This window comes from Terrapene carolina, unplaced genomic scaffold, assembly GCF_002925995.2.
Source record: "Terrapene carolina triunguis isolate 2854851 unplaced genomic scaffold, T_m_triunguis-2.0 Scaffold62, whole genome shotgun sequence".
Classification (NCBI taxonomy): Eukaryota; Metazoa; Chordata; order Testudines; family Emydidae; genus Terrapene; species Terrapene triunguis.
Genome location: NW_020664413.1, coordinates 43,771,738 through 43,795,606, shown reverse-complemented (window position 1 = coordinate 43,795,606; position 23,869 = coordinate 43,771,738).

The window sequence follows — 23,869 nt, the reverse complement described above, 5'->3', positions numbered from 1 at the left end:
GATGTGCAAGGGGCAGAGGAAGAGTGAGGAGCAGCTGGGGAGGAGAATGGCTCTTCCTGCCAAAAGGAGAAGCAGGGATAGGGTAGGGGGGAAGAGGCAGTGGGGAAGAGGCAGTGGGGAAGGCACGTTCCTTTTTTTGTTTTTTTGTTTTTCTTCGGCGGGGCTCCGGCCACTTTTTTGTTTGTTTGTTTTGTGCTTCGGCGGCGCTCCAGCCGCTTTTTTTTCTTTTTCTTTTTTGTGCTTCGGCGGCGCTCCGGCCGGTGTATTTTTTTTAAATTTTTTTTGCGCACTTGGGGCGGCGGGAGCCACCTTATGATCGCGTTATATCCGAATTCGCATTATCACGGGGCGCGTTATAGTGGGGTTTCCCTGTACAGGGTAAATTCATAAATTGTTCACCCTCTATATTACTGACAGAGAGATATGCACAGCTGTTTGCTCCCCCAGGTATTAATCACTCACTCTGGGTTTATTAATAAACAAAAGTGATTTTATTAAATATAAAAAGTAGGATTTAAGTGATTTCAAGTAATAATAGCCAAAACAAAGTAAGTTACAAATCAAAATAAAACAAAACACGCAAGTCTAAGCCTAATACATTAAGAAACTGATTACAGGTAATATCTCACCCTCAGAGATGTTCCAATAAGCTTCTTTCACAGATTAGACTCCTTCCTAGTCTGGGCCCAATCCTTTCCCCGGTAAAGTCCTTGTTAGTTCCAGAAGACATCTCAGGTGGTAAGCAGGGGTTTTCTCACGATTGGCAGCCCAGTTTGTCCTGCTCTACCCCCTTTTATAGCTTTGGCACAAGGTGGAATCTTCTGTTTGTGCTTGTCTCCATCCCCGCCTCATCAATGGACAAGTACAAGGATTAAGATGGAATCCAGTATCATGTGACATGGTCACATGTCACTGTAAGACCCCCCCCTAGTTTCCATTCTTACTGGGTTGGCCCACAGGTACATAGGAAGGTTTGTAGGTAAATAAAACATTTACAAACAATTGTCCTAGTCAATGGGAGCCATCAAGATTCTAAGCCACCATTAATGGCCCACACTTTGCATAATTACAATAGGACCTCAGAGTTTTACTTCATATTTCTAGCTTCAGATACAAGAATGATACATGCATGCAAATAGGAGGAATATATTCAGTAGTTTTTAACCTTTGTTATGATAACTTACAAGAGACTTTTGCATAAAGCATATTCCAGTTACATCATATTCACACTCATAAGCATATTTCCATAAAACATATGGAGTGCAACGTCACAAGTAGCCTCAGCAGTTAGAGTGAAAAACTGATTAGTTACTGGTTTTCTTGTTCAGTCGTTGACGACAAGTATGGCTACTGACAGGGTGTTTTTTCTGCATCCCATCTTCTTATCCGCCACAGAGTTCAGACAATGTCTAGCAATTTTTTATACATATATATATATATATATATATATGAAGAGGATAAATGTTCATGATGTTATACTAATTAGTCACGGAATAATTCTTGGTATTTATCATTATCGTGAAGTATCAAGAAAAGGTTTATTTTATCTTATTCAGAGAGAAATATTTATGCAGATGATAGAGAGCTATATGTGGTATTTTTACATGGATTTGAACTATCTAATTTAGAAGTGATTTGCAGTTTTTACATAAGTAAATGTAGCACTCGTGGATCAAAGGGTTGTTTGTTATTTATACACTGAACTAATCCAACACAGTTAAGTTTCCCCATACTGCTCTGCCAAACCCTTGATGTATGGGACCCATCTTCTGGTATGGAAGGGTAGTCCCTTCCCCATGCCTTTACTGTCCTTAGCATCTCTGCAAAGACCGCCATAGTGGTTCCAACTGTCATAATAGTTTATGCAATGGAGTTGCTTATTCACACGAAGCTTAACTAAGAGACCACCACATTATTTCGTATAGACCACTGAGTAGATGTCAGATGATAAGTGTTAGTCACTAATGACCTAGACTGCTTCCAAACCAGTGTGAAAAACTCCATTTCCCATTACCACCTTCCAGAAATATTCATATCTTTGCACCTCTTAAAAAAGATAATAAGAATGTAATAGATGGTTTGTATATTAGTTGTATGGGGACATGTGGCAGGTGGAAGCAAAGATTGAGCAAGTGTGTATATTTTTGTTCTATACCAAATGAATCATGTTATATGAAAAAATTGCTCATTCACATTCTGCTCATAATGTCCACAGCTGATATTTTTACTGAGCTGTAAATAAGTACTTAATAAGAAGAACAGCATGGGGGAAAAAACCATAAAGGAATAATGTGGCTAGCACTGCCAGATCAGAGCTGTTCCACAGTTGCCTTCAGCCAAAATCCTGTTTCTTCTCAATGTTAAATTATTATTCCTTTTATTTTTTTAACAAAAAATTATAAAAAAATTGTTTGAAATTGACAATAAACTTCTGTTAGCTTAAATCATGAAAGAAAGAGATAAACGCAAGGGGGGTGAAATCCTGGTCCCAATAAAGTCAGTGGCAAAACTCCCATCAACTTCAGTGGGGCCAGGATTTCACCAAAGATCCCTGGGATATGAAGTGCACACTAAGGCTGAGATTTTCTAAGCTACCAAGACTCTAGTTCATTTGGGTACTTAACACGTGTCTAAGTTTAAGAACATGAGTAGTCCCATTTAAATCAATCTACATATTACAGTAAAGACTAAAAACTGCAGCGTCAGACAAGAACTCCTTCAACAGTCACAAACATACAAAGTAAGATTTGCTATTCTGAAGCGGTACTTGAGGGAAAAGTGATCAACTAACCAATGATTAAAGTAACCAGTGATGTTCCTTTAGAGTAAATTATCAAGTGTCAGATAAAAGGAACTGGTAGCCTCAGAGAATTGTGCTCTCTAGCTTTTGATCCTCCTTATTGGCTCATTACTGTTAGGCAACTATTAGGAAAGGCTTATTTTAAACTTCAGACACATTTTTAAACTTCTAACATTGCTATTTTGCAATATATGTAATATAGTTCAAACTAGACTTGGATGAAAAGAACAGACACAATTATCTGTTGGTGCTAATGGCAAAAGAAGCATTTGCTTGAGTATGGGAGATAGAAGGTCTAGTAGGAAATGGATCAACAAACCATAAAACTACAACTTCATGTTACTGTTTAGAGGTTTCAACAATTGTTAATATAATTAAAAAAATAGGAACTGTCCATTAATAGAAATTGACAAGGAAGAGATGTTAGTGAGTCTGTCTTTAGACATGTTTTGTGAAATTGGAGAGTCATTCGCATTGTAGTTACTTATCTAGGGAGAAGTACTCAGAATTGTCTTGTATCTATGTGCAACAATGATTTTATTATTTATTCTTTTCTAACCCTCCGAGTGTTCTCTGAACCACCTGCAGCCCAAAGAATCCCCCGCTCCCCTTCTTACACCATCAGTCTAAATTCTGGCCAGAGTTCCTTAGAATTAGGGAAGCCTGGATATGACTCCATCTAAAATCTACCATTGCTGCTCCTGAGTTGGCGAAATGGCAAAGCACAAGGCACTCTCTTTCCCCAGAGGGTGAATATTCTGCCTTTGCAGCCCTCTCAGAAACTCTCTACCAACAAGAAAAGGAACAAGAGCTGTCTCTCAAACCTGGAGCCCTTTCTGGTAGTGCATTGCCTCCAGGCCTCATTCCAAACCTAGCAACGAGGCCTTGCAACCTAACAGTGATGATTATCCTTGTGTGTTGTTGGTAAAATCTAACAATAATCAATAAACTAGCATTACTATTGAGGAAAAAAGCCAGATATCATCAGGTACAGAGTGATATAGGAGTAGAGCTGGGAGAATAATTAATTCTGTGTATAATAACTCTTTTTCTGTTAGTGAGTTGCTTGCAAACAGAATGTTTATTTTTAAATTAATTCCTTATTTGAAATTATTCATAAAATTCATTGCAAGTGTTCAAATGTCAAAACTGAGTTGCTTTGACTGGACACACAGATCATATGATATGTTCATGTTCACCATCAGGATGAATTTAATTCTTAGGATCAGGTTTCTGATATGAATATTTCTGAATACAAAATTTAAAATTTCCATTCAGTGAATATTCAACAATATTTGCGTAAAAGTCGTTGTTTCCATTAACATTATTATCAATAAACTCATTTACTAAAATATTTGCAAAAAACAAACACAGAACACGATGAAAGCAAATTCATTAAAAAACTTAAATAAATGTTAGAAGAAAATATTTTTCTCTACACAGATGTATTATCAGATTGCAAAATTAATGCTTACGCTGTTATTTTAAAAGAAAAGCTAATAGGCTAACGTTGAGTTGTCTAATACAATGTATACACAAAGGGATTTATTAAGCTTCCTATTCATGATTTGACATTGTATCACTATAATGTTAAGGGGGCAATTCTCAGAGGGCCTTGTTTATACCTGAGATTTGCAAATTGTACCTCAGCAATGAAGGTGTCACTATTTAAGTAATTTAGCTTACAATGCACTTGGACAATAGTTTCCCCACAATTTGCAAAATATGAATCTTCCAACAGAGAATAGATTTTTCTCATTTTACAAACATCTGCATGAATTGGTCCACAGTCTAGATAACACAGCAAATTAGGATTTATTTTTAATTTGCTTTGGTGTGCATCAAGAGGATATATTTGTCTCCACATGTTTTTAACCTTCTCCCTCTTTAGGTGGATGATTATAACTAGCAAGGGACATAATAGACAATAAGAAGAGGTTCTATAAGTACATTAGGAGCAAGAGGAAGACAAAGGAAAGCATGGGTCTTCTACTTAGCAGGAAAGGAGAGCTAATAACCGAAGACATCAAGAAGGCTAAGGTGTTTAATGCCTATTTTGCTTCAGACTTCACTAAAAAGGTAAATTGTCACCAAATGTTTAACACAATTAACATTAAGGACAAGGAGGAAGAAACACAAGCCAAAATAGGGAAAGAACAAGTTACATACGTTAGATGTATTCAAGTTGGAGAGAGTTCAGAGGAGAGTAACACAAATGCTAAAAGGTTTAAAAAACATGACCTATGAGGAAAGATTAAAAAAAAACTGGGCATGTTTAGTCTTAAGAAAAGATGACTGAGTAGGAACCTGATAACTATCTTTGCATCTGTTAAGAGGTCTTATAAAGAGTACAGTGATCAATTGTTCTCCATGTCCACTGAAGGCAGGACAAGCAATAAAGGACACAATCTGCAGCAAGGGAGATTTAGGTTAGATATTAGGAAAAATATCTAACTATAAGGAGAGTTAAGCACTGGAATAGACTTCCAAGGGAGGTTGTGGAATCTCCATCACAGGAGATTTTAAAGAAGAGGTTAGACAAACACCTGTCAGGGATGGCCTGGGTATACTTGTTCCTGCCTCAACACAGGGGGCTGGACTAGATGACCTCTCAAGGTCCCTTTCCAGCCCTACATTTCCATTATTCTACTGTTCTACGCTACCTGATTCTGAAACCTGAGTCTCAAGACCAAAAACTTTGTTAACTTTTGCTGAGCATTTGAAAAAAATCATGGGATTCTTTTCAAATGAACCTGGGATAATTGTATTGTTTTGCATCAAAATTATGTAAAATTCATGCTTTCACCTAATTCTGACTGGGGATGGGCCCAAAACAAATCACTGAATCTCAATAGCCTACAACTCTGGGAATTCTGGATACAGGTTCAAACTATAGTCTTTGCTTTACAGCAGTATTTCTAGTATCAGACTTTACAGGTTTAAATTTAAGAAATAAGAGGCCATGTAACATCTTGAAAAATTCTGAGATCCAAAACCCAGCCTGGGTCCACATCCCAGAAATGGTCACAGCTGCAAGATGTTGCTCTGCTGCATAGCCACTGAATACTGTTGGGGCCCTGGGTGGGGAATCCTTCTGTCGCAGTCAGCTTCATAACATCCATGTGACTGCTAAACTCCTCAGTCTTATAAATTGAAGACCATGACTCATCTATGGTAATTGAGGTGCTAAGGAATGGCATTAGGGAGATACTACCTTTCAGGATCACCAGTGGAAGAAATTATTTAATCTGAGTTACAGTAAGATAGGTTGATTAGGAGATTGAAGGCCACCCTTGTTTGTGGTCTCCACTCATTTCCATCCCATCCACAGCAGGCCATCAGTTCACAGGGTTGTTTGATTTTGTGTAGGACTTGGCTATGCAGATGCTTGGAGATTACATAACCCCTTGAACCTGTAGCTAGGATTCAGGATTTGGTTTTTAGTCCTTGGACTCTCTGGACTACATTGCAAGGATACAATCTGCTTAAAATAAGGGACAGTGCACAGTTGTGTTGTCAAGGAACAGACCAAGTGCTTGCTCCAGGGGAAGTAATCTGCATCAACCCTTCACTTGATGCAGATTACTGACCACTCACTTTCTACTCCCCTGCAGAACAGGGGAGTAGCAGCCCGATGGAGGCTGCTCTCCCGACCACCTTGTGCCCTGGATGGAGGGAAGGAAGGGGCATACTTAAACCTGCTTATTCCCCTATATGGACACATAGAATGGGCTATTAACTTGGGCCTTGTCTACACTTCAGAGGAGATTCTATCTAAGCTACGCAATTTTAGTTACATGAATAGCGTAACTCAAATTGACGTAGCTTAGACCTACTTACCACAGAGTCTACACTACGTGATGTTGATGGGCTCGCCCATTGACTCCCCTTACTCTTCTCGATCCGGTGGAGTACAGGAGTCAACGGGAGAGCGATCTGTGGTCAATTTAATGGGTCTTCACTAGACTGCTAAATCGACCGCCAATGCATCAACTGCTACTCGTCAATCCCCCGATAAGTGTAGACAAGCCCAAACATTGTCTACACGTGCCTACTCTTGTGGTGGTGTGTAGGGTAAGTGTAGCTATCCACCACAGTGAAAGGCTCCAGCAGCGAGGAGGCAGCGGGACACTACACTGCTAAAAATAGCAGTATAGACATGGGAGGCACTGCTTGGTCAGGTAAAGAACCGTATAGGGTATATATCCTAGGGTTCAGGCATGTAGGGCACTCTACTCTGCTCTATTTGCCTAATCAGTGTCTCCCTGTCTGCAGTGCTATTTACAGTTAGGGTGACCAGACAGCAAATGTGAAAAATCGGGACGGGGGTGGGGGGTAATAGCAGCCTATATAAGAAAAAGACCCAAAAATCGGGACTGTCCTTATAAAATCGGGACACCTGGTCACCCTATTTACAGTTGTGTTACCTGGGCATGCAGTGTCTGTACTCCACATGCTGCTTAAGTGTAGATGCACCCTAGGAGTAGAAAGTCAGTACAGCTATTGTTTTAGTTGATAAAATATCAGCAGGTAGTCTTATGTTAAGGTCATACATGCAAAATAGCCATTCACATGAATAGTTCATGAACTGCCTCTAGAAATACAATGCAAAGGAAACACATTTTCATCAAACAAGCTTTTTTTTTTTTTCTTTTATTGGAACAGTCATTTATGCTTAAAATATTGAATTTAATAGTTTTCCCATCAAGGAACAATAATTTTGCTTTTCTAGGACAAAAATTTTTGCAGAGCTTAAACTCATCCCCTTAACACTTCAGAAACAAATAGTAAACAACAGCAACAAAATTTTCATTTTGTTTTTCTTTTTTAATTCATGGCTAGACTGAAGTAGTAAGAATGAAGGTGCTATTCAAAGCTGACTCTGCATTAACTAGTTTCTCAACCTATTCTTTTATATTTGGAAAATGCATAGCTGCCCCCTTGAAAGACTGCGAGAGCTGGAAAAGGTATATAAACCACAGAGAGAATACACTCCAAGTCTTTGTCTGGTATAAATCGACATAGCTGGCAGTTCCCTGCAGTTATAGTTCTCTGTGCTAATTCTACCGTATCTCTTGTTCCTCACATCTTGTGTTGTTAACCTGAAAGATTTGGAAATTCTGTATTTTTGTAAGTGGAAAATGTTTTGAGGCAAGAGAAGAATTCATTAACATTTCCTTTTTTTCACATCAGCAGATTCCTTTTGCACAAAATGAACACAAAATGAGGTATAAAAGACATTACAAACAACATTTCCTTTTCACTCCTTCAAGAAATATGACTCCTTTAGTGTTGCATTTATGCTTCAAGCACTCATTGGACAAATATCAATGACTTAATAGATACTTTTGATACCATAGCAATAGTTAATAGGTAAAACAAAATTTTGTAGATCACCGTGATCACTTTGATCGATCAGCTCTCAGATAGATTGCGCCAATCACAACACATATTCTCTTCTCTTATCCTAGCCTTCCTTCTCCATGTACGGCCATGCCTTTTCACAATAAAATCTTCCCATCTCTTTGGAGTCGGCTGAGTTGTTGTTTCAGTCCTCGTGGGTACCACTCGGTGACAGCTGCAGTCCATTGATTGTTAGTAAGCCTAACTATATGACTGGCCCATCACATTTTACTATACCTGTTTTCAACTATGACGTCCTGCACTCCACTCTACTGTCTGATCACTTCACTGGGGACTCAGTCGTGGATTGAAATCCCCAAAATTCTTCTTTCCATCGCCCTCTCTGTGACAAACAGTTGTTGCTTCTCTATCTTAATCAGCGCCCATGTTTTGCTGCCATACAACATTGTCAGCAGCAAACTCTGACTGCACTATGGACATGACTCTGTTCGACATGCCCCTTCACATCTCGGTCAAAAAAGGTGTGAAGCAAGGAGACATGGTGTCCCTGAATCTCTTCACAGCCTACCTCGAAATGGTAATGAGGTGGATGAACTGGAAGGGTGGAATCAGCGTCAACGGGAGAGCAGTTAAACCACCTCAGATTCGCGGACGAGATCATGTTGATATCAAAATTTTGTATATAAAATAAAATATTAAATAATTATGCTTTTTTGCTTTAAAATTCACGTATTTCATTGTATTTTATGTTTACTACAATGCTGAAGACTCCCGTAGTGTTATTGTATGCCTTATTTAATTCATTAGTTTGCAGTAGGTAAGTATGTATTTTTTAAAGAATGCAAGAATTACCAGGACAGGATTGTTCCTAAGACACCCAATGATTATTTCACAGTTGTACTGGTGGACAGTAAACACTTATAAAGTTTTGGTGAGGGTGTTTTTGTGGATTGTGAGTCCATAATGAATACTGGGATAAATATCCCTAACTCACAGGAGTGTTGTGAGGATTAATTAGTGAATGTTTGGAAGATGACAAGTGTGATATAAATGCTAATTATTTATTATTACTATCTTCCTAATATGGGACAAATTTGGCTGATGTGAAACAAGGGATTGATTTCACTGAATAGAGGTAGGCACAGTAAGATCAGGCCTTTGCAAGCTTCATATACATAATTTTTCCCTTGAATCTCAGTTCCGCTCTGAAATACCCCAGATATCCTCTACTCCTGGGCCTCCACACAGCTCTGCTTGTGCACCTGCCATCTCAAGGAGTGAACCAAAGCCCAGTGAAGACAAAGGGAATTTTGCCATTGTCTTCAATGAGCTTCATATAAGGTCCCAAGAAATGGGCCTTGATGCAATGTTTTGAAAAAGCTGTTCCAAGCAAACATCCGCAGTCTTGATTACGAGCATGATCATATTGATACAGACTGTCAGGTTTTGTCAGATCATATTCTCATCATATGCAGTTCCTTCTAGACAGTATAATGACACTATGCAAATCTATTCGGATGTGATTCTATAGCCAGTCTGGCACATTAAATACATGTGGCTTTAGCATCAACATATTACACCCTATACAATTGTTACTACTGTAGAAATCCTCTTCATTAGCATGCCCTCATGAAAACAGAAATATGACAGAGATTCAGATAATAATACATTGAGCTAGGAAGTATTCACTTTATTTCATGAACAGTGTTAGCATCGTACAAGGTATTAACATGTTATAAATATATTAGCTTATGATCAAATAATTTATCAGACACAATAGCATATAGAAGCCATGAACAAAGAGGAACACAGCAGGAAACTTTTGCTGGAGAGTACCAGTTTATACCTGCAAATTCTAGTGTACCAGCTGTAAGCAGAACCTGGTGTGGCATTTTATATGTTGTGTAGGTATCACTGCAATGTAGTGCACCAGATCTGGTCCCTGGTGATCGTCCCAGTTAAGCAGGGAAACATTTATCAGGGGACTTGTCGATGGATTCTACTCCATGTGTGCTATCAGGAAAAGATTATGGGACCAGCTTACACCCTCAAAAACCAGGAAAATCAGAGTTAAAGTTCCTACAGCAACCTGAACTCTACCTTAGATCTGAGAAAATGGTTTCTCAATACGGGTCAAACTGTGGCTTGGCTAGCATAGCAGTGTAAGGGGGTGCTTTGCATCATGGTATCAGTGTGGGTGACAAAGGACTTAAGCAGAGATACTACATTCCCTTCCCAGGTAGGTGGGTATGATGGAGTGGCTGTGGGCACCGCTAAGCTGGTGTGCTGGGGATCATACACAGTGCAGTGTTCTCTGTCCCCAAAGCAGCAAGAATACTGAAAAGGAGACACTGGCTCCTAAAGTCACAGTCCTCTTCTTGGGATACTCTAGAGGCAGTGCAACAGCATGCTGCCCCATATTTAGTGTGAATTGTAAACCCATGATCTAGCCCTATGTAATCACATTAGGCTTGGCAATGTCACACATTAGCCTTATACTGTTAAAAAACCCTTGAAATTTGTGCAAGGGTATCCAAGTATTAAAAAATCACTTTCCAGTGGTGCAAGCAGAACTGTATTCAGTCTCTGGAAGTTCTGATTCTCCAGCTTAACCTGCCAACCCTTATTTCCTTTGCTGACCATGGGCAGAGTTTGGAATTATGAGAGTGAGGATGGGACCATTTATTTCACCAGTCTGAAAATTTACCATGGAAATGTATCCTGGGCACAGCAGTGGTTTTAAGTTTTCCACTAATGAATTACGTTTTTTTTTTAAGTACGTTTCTACTTTTTTCCCAAAGAAATCCTTCAAAATGTAAATTTTGTAAATTTATCACAGTGATTACTCCCTAATGTTAATGGATTATTTATGGTGGCATTTAAGTGACATTCATAGTGTCTGCCCAGTGCTGCACTGACTCGTGGTCCCCTCTCTCCAGATCATGGATACAAGAGCTGCTACCTTGAGATTTTGTTCTGGCATTGGACAGCTGCACTCTTCCCTTCCCACCACACCACCAGAGAGACAGATGAAAACAGAATCTCTGCACTTCCTTCACAGCACTGCATCAAAATGCTTGTCAGAATCACACGCTCTGTGGCTATGTTCGTAATTACAAGCTCCACTGGTGATATTTCCATAGGACAGTTCAGTGCACAGGGTGAAATCTGCCCCTGTGCAGAGGGCCAGCTCAAGGTCTATACACTATGTAAGCCCTATTTTGAGTTCTTAATTTAGACTTCTGGGGCACGTAGGCATTGTTCTGGCCCTTGACATGTGGTGAATTTCACCTTCAATGAGAAAAGCATTTCATTTAAATTATAGGACCTGATTTTTAAAAGGCAGCTTCCTCTTGTGTATGTGCACACACTTTTGGTGAACTATCACCAATATGCACAGATAAATAGATTTCAAAACTTGAGCATGCGAGTGATGGAACTTGCACAGACTAAGTGCATTTGAACACATGTGTTTTTCATGTGAAAATTCTATGGTCTGTATATGCAGGTGATAATGCACAAAAGGCGTGTGCATAGAGTTGCAGAAGTATTAGCCAGTGTTGTGTAAGCAGAACCCAACTGTGCCACCAATGAAGGTCAGGAAATGGATACAGAAGAGGATATTCTTGTGGTAAAAGAACTGGATTGGGATGAAGGCAATCTGGGTTCAAATTCCCACTCTACCACACAGCCTGTGGGCAAGTCATTTAATTGCTCTGTGCTTCAATTCCTCAGTTATATAATAGGGATAATAAAATCGCCTATCTCTGCCTTGTCTGTTTAGATGGCAAGCACTCCTCATGGGGGACTGTCTCTTGTGTTAGCACCTAGCCCAAAGGGCTCCAGATCTTGGCTGAGGCCACTACTCCCTACAGTAATACAAATATAAACTATCACTAGTAGCAAGGTACAGATAGACGCAGACCAGCTGTTTAGAGCTACATGAGCTTAAAAAGGCTGTTATTTCTATTTTTAAAATATTTCTTTTTAAGTAGATAAGGCTGAGAACATATTGTCTTTTAACAACATTAATTGCCTGTTATAATTTAAAAATATCGCAGGGAGTTCACAGTTAAGTTTCTAGCACTACCTGCACAATAACATTTTACCATTGCCCAGAACCAGAAACACTCAGGTAGTAATTGTATCAGTTACTAGCTATTAGCCTATATAGGTGTTCATCATTTCCTCTACTTTACTGGTGTGGAAAGGTAGGGATGAAGATCTAGGAAGCCTCTTTCTGTAACAGAAGCAGTAGGGAAGTATATCTCCATGACGCTCAAGACAGCACCAGCTAAGAGGGCCAGCTAATGCACTGACTGATGCACAATGTCCCTGAGAAGCTGTGATCTGCTGGCTAGCATACAGTGTTCAGCCCCCAGCTGCTAGCACATATGTTGCTACCAGCCAATGCCCTAGTCTGTGGCTCATGTTGCTCCAGTTCAGAACAGCCAATAAGTGTGTCCCGTGACATATCTACTCAGCTCGCTCTATGGAGCCCTGCCCAGGGCTAGCAGGATTCCTATGGCAGCCTTGCTGCATTATCCACAGCTGGATTTAGCCCATGTACTTTCAGCCCATTACAATTTGGTAAAACATGCACAAATCCAATAATTGTGAACTCAACTGCCTCATTTGTGAGGGAAAATAAAGTACTTACCATTATAAATCAGGCAGTGGGATGCAGTTTCCTGATGTGAGCATGTACACTTGAGGTTTTTATGAGTGTAGTGTTTGCAGCGATAAGTTTTATTGGCCTATTTGTAACTTTATTAATGTATTAGCTGTGATGTTTTTTACCTCATCATCAAACCAGGAAGACTTGTCATTCTTTTGGTGGGTTAGCTTTTTTCATTTGTATTGTTAGGTCACAGCAAACACTGGTTGAGGCATATTCAAATAAAATCACTCCTAATAAATATGTTGATGAATTGAATCAGTCTAAATATTTGGACCTGATCATTCCTCTATTGAATTAATTGCTAAATTTATTTTATAAGGAGCAATATTATTAGATTTCTTTATTCTACTACTTCCTCATATCAAGGTATCCTCTGAGAACAGATGTATTAAAATAATTCACAGAGTCTTTCCCAACTCTTGACTGCACCCACATTGTTCTATGTATTTTTACATTATGCAGCATTTATATGATGAGGAATATAGCTGATCAGTAGCTGTGCCATTAATAGATCACTGTCTGTGATATCTGCTGATGCTGCAAGGTCACTTTGTCACCAAATTATGAGCATTATCTGTCACTTTTATGGTTTTAGTTTAAAAAACTGACAGTGAAAGGGCAACTGCACTGAAATATTTGTCTCCATTGCTCTTTAACCTAATAATACACTCTTCTGAAACACGGAAGAGCCACATGAATTTTAAAGCCTGGGCTTATATGAACTGAGGCTGTTGAATTACTGCCAATCTGGGAAAGATGAATTATCTGAATTAAGAGATGGACAGCTTCACTGAAACTATCTGAGTTCATTACATATAACCTTTTTCAGCTGTCATACTAGAGACCAGACAGTCTTTTTCACTCTGCTTGGATTCCAAATGAGATGTCTGAGATTAAAGGCCTGTGTTGAGGAAGAGACTATTAGCATGAATAGCAGAGAGATTGATGAGGATATACAATATAGCATCCAGAACAACTACTGTTCTTGAAGCTCACAAAGTGGCTAACAGAGGGGCTATTTTTAAAAAGAAGCTACAGAGGATCTTTCTCACATGGGGGTTTGGGGAAGGAGCTTGTGATTCTAATTAAGGTCAGATGAGTATAGCCTGATTGACCAAATGAGCCCTAGTTCTACAGGGGAAATCATGGCTCTCTAACCAGTTTAGAGTTCTTTGAAAATGTTAATGAGAGAAGGTACTGAGGGCACAGTGGCTATATTTACTTAGATTTTAAAAAGCTTTCAACAGAGACCACTACCAGAGACTGTTAAGGAAAATAACCACGGTTTAGCAGCAAAATCATGCTGTAGATTAAAAACTGGTGGAGGAATGGGAAACATATGATCATGGATCCGAGTTGTGGACCCCAGCGTGCAGCATGGCTCAGCTGTGCACTGGGAATCTTTGTGGGAGCAGAGAGGGAGGAAAGAAATGGTAAATAATCAAGGGAACAAACACTAAACAGCACTCTTCCCATTTTTCAGTGCAAGTATGCTGCTAATTCACTTCAGGGGCTGAGTGCTTGCAAAACAGTCTCTAAATCTTCTGCAGAACATCTGTGCTAGGGATGGGTGGACATGGAGGCACTGAATCATCTCTGTATTTACTAATTTATTACCACCTGCAAAGTATTTACTGCACATTACTTTTGCCAAAAGTTAAATTACAAGGGGTAAGACATGCAGGACAATTGTATGTGAAGAAATATCATTATACCTCATTGTACTGTTGGCCAAGGTCCTGAAGAATCCAGTTCATGTTTACTCACATTATGTATTGTATGAGGTTTTGGATGATGGATAGATCCTTCCACAGGGTCCTATGGATAAGACAAGCAAAACATGCCACTCCACTGGGTTTGCATGTGAATTTTACAGGGATTAAATGAACAAAGATGCTCAGAATGTAATTTCCCCTCTACTGATTGGATATCATTGAATGAACTCATCAAGTCTTTCTTTCGCCAATGCATGACTAGTTTTCTCTCATTTGTGTACTACAGTTCAGTGTGCACTGCAAAACAGTGGCCAGATTAAGATACAAAAAGAGACAGACCATAAACTTGCATGTTTAATATGTAAAATTAAATTCATGAAAGAAAATTAAAAGAAACAAAGCAAAAATTGTGGAAAAAAAGGCAAAAGACTCATCAGTTATTGCAGTCCCCAGAGCAAGAGTGACTTGTTTGCTGGCAATTTTTAATATATTTAATTTTATATCCCTGTTTACTCTGTTATTCATTTAACCCATACTGTGACTGCTACTTCCCAAGCTATATTGTTGTGTCTGAAATACAGGCATTTTTAAAAGAAACACAAACACCTTTCACAAATAATATTTGCATTGTGCCTTTTTGCTAATTGACAAATCACTATTGTGCCTATCTTTTTATTTCTATTTTGTATCAATTTACTCATTCCACGATAACCATTTTATCATGATACACTGTTTACTTTACTAGATAAAACAATACAATGATTAAAATGAAAAGATATAGAGGTATGAAAAAGGCTGATAGCCTATTATATGCGCCTTCCTGGGGATGTCATCGCATCTTATCTTTGAAAAGAAATAACATTAGACTAGGTTGGTAGTAGAGCTAGTAAAACATTTTTGGACTGAACACTTTTCCACCAGAAAATGCTGATTTGATTAAATCTAAACATTCTGCGGAAATATGTTGATTCCATCAAAACTTTTGACAGAAACCAAACAGGCAGGCAGGTTGGTCTAGTTCCCTGCCAGCCCTGGTATCCCATGCAGCACCTTCCTAGGCTGCCCAACTCCCTGGACAGCTGCCTTTCGGGTTTTTCTGACTCCCCAAGCTGACAGCTCCCTGGAGAATTGCACAGCACAGGGAGGCAGCTGCTGAGGGAGCCAAAATGGAATTTTTCAGAATTTTTACTCCCATAAAAAATGTAGAATTTTTGACTTCATCCTGATTTCGGACAAAACAATTAAAAAAAATAATTTCTGCAGGAGGGAAATTCCATTTTCTGGGCAGCTCTAGTCAGTAGTTGGTTGGGAGACGTGCCAAAAAAAACAACCAACCAACCCGACAACCCCTCTTACAACAAGACATAGTGTTGGTGCTTCAACACATAAGAACATCAGAACGGCCACACTGGGTCAGACCAATGGTCCATCTAGCCCAGTATCCTGTCTTCCAAGAGTGGCCAATGCCCGGTGCTTCAGAGGGAGTGAACAGAACAGATAAGCATCAAGTAATCCATCCCCTGTCACCAGTTCCCAGCTTCTGGCAAACAGAGGCTAGGGACACTTCAGTGCATGGTTTTGCACCCCTGCCCATCCTGGCCCATCATGGACCTATCCTCCATGAACTTAGCTAGTTCTTTTTTGAACCCTGTTATAGTCTTGGCCTTCACAACATCCTCTGGCAAAGAGTTCCACAGGTTGACTGTGCATTGTGTGAATAAATACTTCCTTTTGGTTTTTTTAAACCTGCTGCCTATTAATTTAATTTGGTGACCCCTAGTTCTTGTCTTATGAGAAGGAGTAAATAACGCTTCCTTATTTACTTTCTCCACACCAGTCATGATTTTATAGACCTCTATTATATCCCCCCATTAGTCGAGCCCTTTTCCTTTGGGTCAGTGCTACCCGAGGGCCAAACATGGAGCTACATCAAGGGATGTTGTACTTCTGGATTTTCTGATTGTTAGATTAAGTTGAGGCCCTGATAACTTGTAGTTATTAACAATCTGATGGTGCTTTTTGCAGGAGTAAGAGAGTTATCCCTGCTATAGTTAAACAAATTTCAAATGGGGTAAGTTGGAACCGCTGATTGCATGTCAATAGAAACAAATTTGGTTTTATATTGATCAGTGTTATTGCTCAATGAGCATTATTCTCTGTGATGTAGATGGGAGGTTATATATATGACTGAGAATATCTGCTTAAACATCCAAATTTACTAAAATAAAAAAAATATAGAAACACATGAAAGAGCAAATGGCTAGTAATCTATAATCAGTTCAACTGATAACATTTCCTTAATCAATTCACTCACCTGCAAGCTGTGTTCAGAGAGGGATTCATTATACCTCTTAAATTATAAGCAACAACAAAAGACTTGTAAAAATCACTTAGTGCAGGTCCACCATAGAAGCGCTACATTGGCGCAGCTGTACCGATGCAGCTTTGCCGCTGTAGCGCATCTGGTGAAGATGAACTATGACAATGGGAGAGCGTCTCCTGTCAGCATAATTACTCCACCTCAGAAAGAGGCAGAAGCTATGTAGGCAGAAGAGCGTCTCCTGCCGACATAGCACCGGTGTAAACAATGCTTAGGTCACTGTAACTTGTGTCACTTGGGGGGTGTCTTTTTCACCCTCAGCTCCTTCACCTTTGCTCTGCACTGCAGTGTGTCCCTGTTATGCCCCTTCTCCGGCAAGCTGTGTGCAATCTGCTCGTAGGTATTGAAATTCCTACGGCTGGAACACAGCTGGCACTGCACAGCCTCCTCTCCCCAAACACTGATCAGGTCCGGTAGGTTGGCATTGCTCCAAACAGGGGATCGTTTGCTACATGGAGCAGCCAGGGTCACCTGGCCAGATGAGCACTCGCAACAGGAAAGGGAGTTTCAAACTTCCCGGGGCTTTACAGAGGGAGGGGCGGATGTCCATTTACCTGGCGTCAAAGCAGCGGAGGTGCTGGCCAGAGTGGTCACTTTTGGAACTGTGGGATATCCTCCGGAGGCCAAAAGGTGTTTATATAGGAAGAATGTGTCTTCACTTTCACATCAACAAAAAAAGAACAGCGGAAAGAACTGTATGCCTCTCGTGAAGGTGGTTTTCTTTTTTCAGTGAAACTTCTGAGTTTCACCACAAAAAGTTATTAACAACTGTAGACGCTCCCACTGTTTTCGCATAAAAAAGGGACATTTTGCGCTTTAAATGGCAAGTGTAGACATGCCCTTAGTGCCATCAATAGAACACTTTCAAATCTGTTCCCAGCAAGTTTTCCAAAACCCTCACTAAAACAATAGCTAACCTCAAATATGGGAGCAAAGACTAAGACCTCTGAGAGAAATTTCCAGAATGGGTGTTGCCAAAAATCAGGGGTCCAGGAGAAGAAGGAGCTAGTATTTTTCTGAGATTTTTCTAATCTCCCAAAGGGCTTAATTTCAACTGGGTCTGAGATTTGGATTTCGGTTTTTCTCCATTCTGCTTTTTTCCAAATTGGGTTCCAGTCCCTAAAACAACTATATCTATGGTATTAGTGATGGCTTTTTTACATGCTTTGAACAAAAGAAGTAAAAATACCAAGTCCACTCCTGCTCCATTTAATATAAATTCCGAAGGTTCCATTGCTATGAATACAAACAGGGTTGTGTATTTATGTCAAGTGTACTTTTTCATTCAGTTAGTCAATAGACTATAAATTCTGTTACAGATGAGTTTAGCCATTAAGTTGCTCACAAACTGACTTCATCTTATTGTTTTTCCATATTATTTAACGAAAATAGTAACTCTGTATAATTCTGCTTAATCCAAAATGCACATGCTTTTCTTTGCCCTTTGACAAGGTTGGCAATCCAAACAATCGATTATTAGCAACAGCGAATGTTTTCACCAAAAGTATGTCACAGCATAAATAATATTACAGGGATTTTGCACACAACAAGGACATGTTTAGGTAGTGGCACCAATTCAGATATTTCTTTGTGGGGGGCTGTGTGGGGGGGGAGAATTCCAATCGCCACCATCCCACCCTCCAGCATGGACCCTGTTCCAGTTTCTGCTCATCTCTCCACCTCCACCCCACAGGGACCCCTTGGCCAGGGAGTCCCCTCTCTTACCCACACAATGTGTGAACCACCAGGAGTTGAGTTCTCAGCAGAATCCACTGCACTTTGCTATACAGGAACAGACTCTCTCTGTGCCAGGTTACCTTGGGTTACCTATGTGCCTCAGATTGGATGGAGGGGCAGTCAGACCAAATTTGAATGACATTGTGACCCTGTGCACTCAGTCACAAAACCACTCATTGACATTTGGTCTGGCCTGTATGGAGAGGTGGCCTGGTCAAACTTGAGTGGCATTACGAGCGCACACCAGAGCAATGCTCTGGACCACTCTAGCAGCAGTTGTACTGATTTAGTATGGGGCCACTGCTTAAAAGTGGTTGGGCCACGTCCCCCCGGCTCTGTAGCCTATGGAATTTAGAGCATGTGCAAAAACCTTGGGGTCAGGGGTGGGATCCAGCTCCGCTAATTGTCACCACTGGTTTCAGGGCAAAAACTCAATATATTGTGTCTGTCATTAAAATTACATTATTTTTCACATGTTGTGAACCTAAAAAACAGAGATTAAATCAGGATAACATGATGCCATTAAACGCTGAGCTGTAAAATGACCTACAGCTTTTTCAAGACATTAAGATGTTGGCAACCAACCAAATTCCTGCACAGACACAGCAAAGAATGTAAATGAGGCATCTTTTATTCATGAAAATTTCCAGTGATCAGAACCTGATCCCTTCCCTGGCTCAGTGAGAACAATGTAATAGGTATTTTTAAGTTAATCTGGCAAACTGCTTACTGCGTGAACTACTGTATAACCCTTCATCTGGATACACAGAGGGAAAAGGAAATATTCTGATCAGCAAATTTACTACACCCTTTTCACAGTTCATAACAATGATGTAATTAACAGCAGCAACATTTCTTAATTCACACATGAGGTTCAGACATTTTGAAATTCCCAATCAGACATGTTTTGGTTTGGTAGCCTGTTTGTTCAAATATTTTGGTTTTTTTCTACCCTGGATTTAAATAAACCTGTCTATCACATACAAAGTATGATACAATTTTGGGACCAACTTGGATGCTCGAAAACATAGATTTAATACCCATTGAAGTCAACATGGGCTTTACAAAGGCCAGAATTTGCTTCTTAGACATTTTTATTTTAAGTAACACCGGCAATTTGAAATCTAGGCAGATTAAAAAATGTACTGTCCTGAATCTCCCTTCCAATTTTTGTGGTTTTACTCCAGCTCTTTCTTTTTTGTAAGAATATTCATCCAGTTCTCTAGGTCTGATGGAAGAAGAGTTTCCATTATGGCTGGGCAGTGTGGCTCATCTTTTAGAAAATCAAACCATTATATGAACCTTTAACACCACAAAGTCTGAAACAGAAACCTTCCAAAAATTCCTCTGGAGCCTTTGCAATATGCGTCAAATGGTTTTACCAATATTTATTCTTTCCTTTTGAATATCTCACTGTTTGTAGTAACTTAAAAGTACTTCGGAAATAATTTTTCTACCAACGTGACTTCCGTAGTGATTCTTTTGATTTCAAACCCACTTTAGTTTGTCACATAAGGCATTGATCCACAGTAATTAATAAGTGTGCAGTTTTTCACACAGGAAGTGCTTGATCTGCAAGTCGTTTTCTGAGTTCCCTTATCTGTAGCAGGGACACTGGGCTGCTCATCAGGGCACTGTGCCTAGACCTCACTGATGGGGCCCTACCTTCCTCAAGTTTTGATCTTTTATAACTATCTCCCTCTGACTAGTAGATGTCATAATGCTCTGGAGAGTAGTTGCTAGCAAATTTCTGAAGCCCTGTTAATGGGATTCATCACCAATTTAACAGGAGGAAAATATTTCAAATAAATCTATCAAGTCAATATTGTTTCAATGTAATCATTTTTAGAAATATTGGGAGGAATAAAGCTCTGTTTTGGGCAAGCACTTGTGTGTGTGCACAGAAAATGATAGGGTAGGGTTTATCCACTATATGTGCCACAGATTTTTCATCTGTGAATGACCCTGAGAGGGGAATTGTCTTTGATATGGCCTTGTTCTTTATCAGGATACCAAGTGGGGGGAGGTAATAGATTTGAATTAACTTTCAAGTTGTCTTTATAGTCACCTTTTCTCTTCTGTAATTTTTTTAAAAGGCTGATTGAAAGGGATTGAACTTGAGGAAACTTTTATGGAAGCAGACCGTGTTGGTAAGCAATCCCCCTGTTCTCTGTCGTCCATGTGGAGGGTGAGTGGTACTGACCGAGTTAATGGAAACCAGAGGAGGAATATTGGCCCCATCAAAGTCAAAGGGGAGTTTTGCCATTGACTTCAATGGGCCAGGATCTCAGTCTAGGTCTTGTGAATATGACTTGTCTGAGGAAGTAGGCCAAAAAAGAAAGTATTGATGTGTGTACACACACACACATACACACACACAGAGTGCATCCTCAGAGTGAAGAGAGTTAGGTTTTGTTTGCTGTTGACCTGAGCTGAGGTGGGTTTGTAAAAGCTGAAGTATATAATGTAGTAATTTATATTAACTAATGACCACAGGGAGAAATCTTAAAAGCTCTGTCACTTCTCCTACTCTTCCAAAAACTAAAATACAATAAGAAGTCTCTTGGCTATTAAAAATGGACTGAACACTACTAACCCATGGCAAAATATGCATGTACATATTATATCCATGTGCTAGGTAGGAACTGTGTCTAGCCCATCTCTAATAACTAGTTTGCTTTGTAAAGTGAATACATAATTGTCATTCATTTCAGTTTCAAAATACCAGTACAACCCCATATGCTGCTCTAGAATATGCTCTTAACAATACAAAAATAGCTACATGATAATATATTTCAAGAAGTTCCCAGCCTTATTGAACTGTTAATTAAATACAGATCATGGTCTGTTTACACATCCTCTTAAGAATTATCTTCCCTGTGGGTTCAGAGATCACAGCAGGTCATCCTGTTCAGCTAAGTCTCTCATGCAACATTAAACAGTGTCATTATTCCAACTAAAGACTTCCACTTCCTTTCAAGTGCGCTGGAGACCAAGATTGTCTAAAAGCAATATGATCACTTTATGCATTAGTAGTATCCTAAAACAACATTTAGCATCTCTTTGTGCCTTGTTGAAATGTTCTCCCCTTCCTGATGCTATAGCTTCATCCATGTGTAAAAAGAGAGTACTTTTATGTAGTCAGTCAAGTTATTTTGGGAGGAGGGATAGCTCAGTGGTTTGAGCATTGGCCTGCTAAACTCAGGGTTGTGAGTTCAATACTTGAGGGGACCATTTAGGGATATGGGGCAAAAATCTGTCTGGGGACTGGTCCTGCTTTGAGCAGGGGGTTGGACTAGATGACCTCCTAAGGTCCCTTCCAACCCTGGTATTCTATGATTTTAAAAACACAAGTTATGTCAAACAGAATAGCAAATTGACTACACAGATGGCATTAGAATCATGGAAAATGATTAAGTATGTGACAGTCTAAATATCTGCAGAACTGAAAGGACCATTTGTGTAAAAGGGTGGGTTTTATTTTTAACTGACTTTTAAGCAATATTGTTGTAGCCATGTCGGTCCCAGGCTATGAGAGAGTCAAGGTGGGTAAGGTAATATCTTTTATTGAACCAAATTCTGTTGGTAAAAGAAACATGTTTTCAAGCACCACAGAGCTGTTCTGCGGGTCTCTTTCACCAACAGGATTTGGGTCCAATAAACAATATTACCTCACCCACCTTGTCTCTCTCACTGTTCTAACACAGTTTCATCTCTCTCAAGACTCGCAGGCAAGCAGCTAGGTCAAGAGGCATTCATAAGTCTATATCAGTTCCATCTAAGTCATTTGTGGAATGTTAGAAATCCAGCATCAGGACTTTTGGTTCAGACCAAAATCAAACAGTCTAGGATGGTACTAACATTGGCATAAGGACTGAAATGGTGTCTGCACCCTCCCTGAATATTCTACTGCCTAAGTTTGTGATTTCCAGTGGTTTTTATTACAGCTTGAGCCTCTGAAGTGCTGAGTGCCATCAACTCCTAGGGAAGCTAAGTCAACAGTAGATGTTGAGAGGACTTTGCATCCTACAGGCAATCCTCAGCAACTAGCAGGATCAAGCCATGAAACGACTTGCATGCTGTGTACTCACGGAACACACCCAAGTAAGCCATTATAGATCTGAGATACACAATCCCATAGACGGAACTGGCAGATAGTCTCCTGCTGGCTCATTTTTGCAGATGATAGCTCATGATATCTTGATTGTGAGGGTGACACTTGGATTTTTCACAAGCAACTTCCTGTAACCAAGCACTATTCTCCTGGGATGTGTTCATTTTTTTAGTCTCTGACTATTCTGAGCAAACATATTTATTTTGAAATATGGGGTGGGGGTGGTTTTTTTTGGAAGACTTAAGCCATCTAACTGTACACGCCTTCTTTCCCACCTCTGATACACATGCCTTGCCATGACCACAACCACCATGAACTATGCACCACAACCTTATTTCTGCTTCCTTTTCAGACTTCTGTACACACCCCTTATGAGGGTGTGTAGTACCGTTAGGTGGCTTAACGGAGAGATGCCAGATACAATCTGACAGAAAAATATTGCTCAAAATGGCGAAGGTTTAAGGGATGCAGTCCTCTTGTGTAAACTCCCACGTGATCCTGTGTGGTGGTAAGTGCCATCTGCTTCAAGGCAACAGAACCACATCAGTTCCTCTGCATTCAGAGTATTGTATGCCCGTTGTAGCTGGAACATTTAAAAACACTGAAACAAATATGATTTCCCCATAATCTATTATTAACTATTTTACAATACCCAAAAGTGTGCTTGGCACCCCTCAATATAAACAAGACTCAACAAGAGAGTTGCAAGACAGTGGAGAGGGATTGGAGGATGGAAGAGAGCTGTGCCCTCAATAAGATCATGCAATTAGGAAAAGAATTTATATTTTCAAATTAGGTAAACAGATAATATGAATAAATAGGAGCCTAAATGGTTCTTTTCTCATAGTCATGGAAGGGATGGAAGTTTCTAATAACACTATAAAGAGAATCCAGTTGTGACTCATTGTGTGAGATCTTAGTTCCAATTTCAAAATGAAGAACTGGGGCAGATACTAGTCTTAATTTGGTGGCAGATTTTTAACACAGTTCTCCCAGGAGCTCCTGAAAGCTCTCCTAGAATATCGTTACTCTGCACTGGAAATGTCCGGTCAATAACCATAATATGGAATAAAGATCT